Source organism: Wyeomyia smithii, chromosome 2 (assembly GCF_029784165.1).
Source record: "Wyeomyia smithii strain HCP4-BCI-WySm-NY-G18 chromosome 2, ASM2978416v1, whole genome shotgun sequence".
Classification (NCBI taxonomy): domain Eukaryota; kingdom Metazoa; phylum Arthropoda; class Insecta; order Diptera; family Culicidae; genus Wyeomyia; species Wyeomyia smithii.
In genome coordinates, this window is record NC_073695.1 from 202,652,000 (window position 1) to 202,655,586 (window position 3,587).

Below are 3,587 nucleotides of genomic sequence, written 5' to 3' on the forward strand. Positions count from 1 at the left end.
ACACCCATGAGTTACATTCTAAAAGGGCGTATGCCTTTTGACATAGGTTTTATTCGAAGCATTGTAGCAAAGAAACCGTTGGTTGCATAGAAAAACTGTCTGAGAATGAGTTGTAGCGAATCGAAAATGCATTATAAAAAAATAACCACTGTACAAAAAAAAAATTTTTGAAAAAAAAAATTAAAAATAAACATTAAATTGCAATTTAAAAAAAAATTGAATTTATTTTTGAAGAAACTTGACGTCAATACGCAACTTTTAAAAAAAAGTCCAGGATGGATAAATGAAAAATATTTTTTTTTGTGATAGATTATTTTTTTATAAAAATTCTAATTTAAACATTTTTCAAAATATTTGTATTCTGATGATTTTAAAAGATGCAGAGAGTCATTTTGAATCCAAAAGCTCTTGGTAGTAAACATTCTAAAGATATCGGTTTTCGAGTTATTTCAAATTTAAGCTCGAAAAATTATTATTATTTCGGAAAATACACGTTTTTCTTAATTTGTTTTTAGGCCAAAAAATTTTTTTTGTACAGTGTATATTTTTTTAATGGTGCATTTTCGATTTGCTACAACTCATTCTCAGACAGTTTTTCTGTACAACCAACGGTTTCTGGGCTACAATTCTTCGAATAAAACCTATGCCAAAAGGCATACGCCCTTTTAGAACGTAACTCATGGGTGTAAAAAATCTCTCCATCTATGAAAAATGCTCAGTTTGCTAGACCAAATACCTGCGCAAAGTTTCATTCAAATTAAAAATGGTCGATATTCGACCATAGGTCATTTGGCGCGATCTTGCTCTTAAATCAATGCGGAACGACACTCACAGCAATTCAAATAATTTTTGGGTGATGAAAAATGACGTTAGTGTAACCACAGTATGATGTTTCACTACTATTACTTATACAATTAGTCATATTTGAACAGATTCTGTCATTCCTTGATACAAAATTTTACTACTCACTTACTTACCGTGTAATGGGACAAAATTGATCAGTGGAGTGAAGTTGATTTGCTGAATATTCATGATAAAAAATACTGATCTTACAACACAGGCAATGTTTCCGTGTCCTAAAATGCATCTTTTGCAAGAGTCATGTACCATTCAAAGGTAACTCTTGCATGCCCTATGCAGTTCAACATAATTGCGAAAAATTCTTCTAGCTCAGTCAAAACTCAATAATATTTCGTCAAACAAGTTTTGAAATAACAAAAAAAAATGGAATTTGCTTGTAATAATCTTATTTAAGGATAAATTGCGTTAAATTTTAAGAAGTGAGTGAAGTTTAATAAAAGCTCGAAAAATTAAATTTTCAATTATGATTTTTCCATAAAATTAATTTAATACTGATGATTTCGCAAGAAATTAAAAAAAATACTTCCAGAGCTAGTTTTTGAACTTATGCAAAAAAAAATTGAAATCGGTCTAACGATGATCAAATGAGAACAAATTTAGTTAACTGCATCTCGTGAACCAAAATGAATGAAAATCGACACCGTAATTTTCTTTTCCAAACTAGTTGTGATTGATATTTTTCAGTTCAGAAATCATCATTTATCAATTTAACTTATCGAATCAAAACACTTTTCCAAAAAAATGTATGACTTGATCAATTTCACCCCGATTTATCTCATAGTACCTGATTCTCGAATCAATTTCATAGAGCAAACTGTAGAAATTTCACCAAAAGCCATTCAGGTTTCCTTGAGGAACTACTAGTACTTGTTTTAAATATAAACTATTTCGGGAAAATTATAAAAATTGACCATTTTCCATGGTACTACTTTCACCTGCGTCACATGTCACGCCAACAAATTCGATCCGTGGTAGCTTGTCTCCAGTTTCATAAGGCGACATCCATAAATTACGTAACGCAAAAAACCCGATTTTTGGACCCCCACCCCCCATATGTAACGAAACATAACGCCAACATCTACCCCCCCCCCCCCCCATAAGAATTACGTAACGCTGCAGAAGGATTTTCTTGATGAAAATGCCCGTTGTGGAGAGTCCTCCAGAGATTTTTCGTTACGCTACGCTGAACCTCACCCGTGTGTAACAAATTGTAACGCTCAAAAATATGCTGCTATGCTGTTATGCTCGTTGAGGACTACTGGTCTTACAAACGTCTTTTACATGGTGTACTTGGTAGGAGGGCGAAGTTTACCGGACATCAAGCTTTTGTGAAATCCGTAGTAGACACAATTTCCAGCTGCAATACGTCTGCGGATTTCTCTGCTGCAGTTGATTACAACGCTATTGCCTATGCAAGGCCTAAGGCACTTGGTCCCCTCTGCTAGCAGATACTGGGTCCTTGACGTTTTTACCTTCAATTCAATCTTTTCTACTTTTCGTTTCAGCTTAGTGCACTGCTAGTGCTCAGCAACCTGGAATGTTTTTCGATCAAGGTTGACGTCGTCAGCGAAGCAGAAGAACTGGATGGATTTATTAAAGACCGTTGCCTCGTTGAAGTTCCTGGCGTGTTCCAAACGATCTTCATAACGCATCCTAAATCTTCGCCAAACACTGTACACCATCCATCGTGGCCTTAATCAGTCTTGTAAGTAACGTAGGGAAAGCATTCTTGTTAATATTTTTCTATAGCTCTACACGGTCGATAGTATCGTAAGCGGCCTTAAAACTAATAAATAGGTGGTGCCTGGGGACTTGATATTCGCGACACTTTTAGAAGATCTGCCGCAGCGTGGAGATTTGGTCCGCTATTAATCGCCTATTCACAAAACCGGTTTGATAACATCCCGCAAACCTTCTTGATAGCGGCGAGAGACGGTGAATGATGATCTGAAAGATCACTTTGTAGGCTGCGTTGGAAATCGTGAACGCTCGGTAGTTCGCACATTCCAATTTATCGCCCTTTTTCCACTGCTACGGTAGCTATTCTGTTTCCCAAATCATGACTATTAGCTGATGCACACAGGAAGCTAACCTATCCGGGGCTCTTGATAAGCTCCACTACGACACGACCATCTTCTTCAGCTAATTTGTTGTTCTTGAGTTACTTGATAGCTTCCTTATCTTCACTTACAGTGGAGGGCTGTATGTCTCCCTCATCCGCTGTGCTGGCGAAGGCATTCCTCCTGCTATCGTGCCTTCCAAGTATCCATTCACGTTCATTCGTCAAGATTCCTTAATCCTTATCCGGACACATTTCTGCACGCAGTACAAAGCCTGCGTGGGTTGCGTTCAGTGTCTGGTAGAATTTACGTGTTTTCTAAAAAAGATACAGCTGCCACATTTTCTCACACTCCAGCTCTTCCAGGCGGCGCTTTTTGTCCCGGAAAAGATGGGTCTGCTGTCTTCGTTTCTGTTTATATCGTATCACGTTTTGACAGATCCATTGCTGCAGCATCGATGCCAGCGCTGGACACTTTTTGTCGAAACAGCCATTACGAACCAAATAACACCTTCCGTAACGCTGCCAACGGCTGCTTGCACATTACTCCAGCAGTCCTCTAGTGGGGCTCCGATGACCTCTCCTCGATCTGGCAACTCAAGTCATTTTGAGTCATTCCTGATCATATTGTTGCAGGTAACGGTTGCGGATGTTGTTGACAACCGAA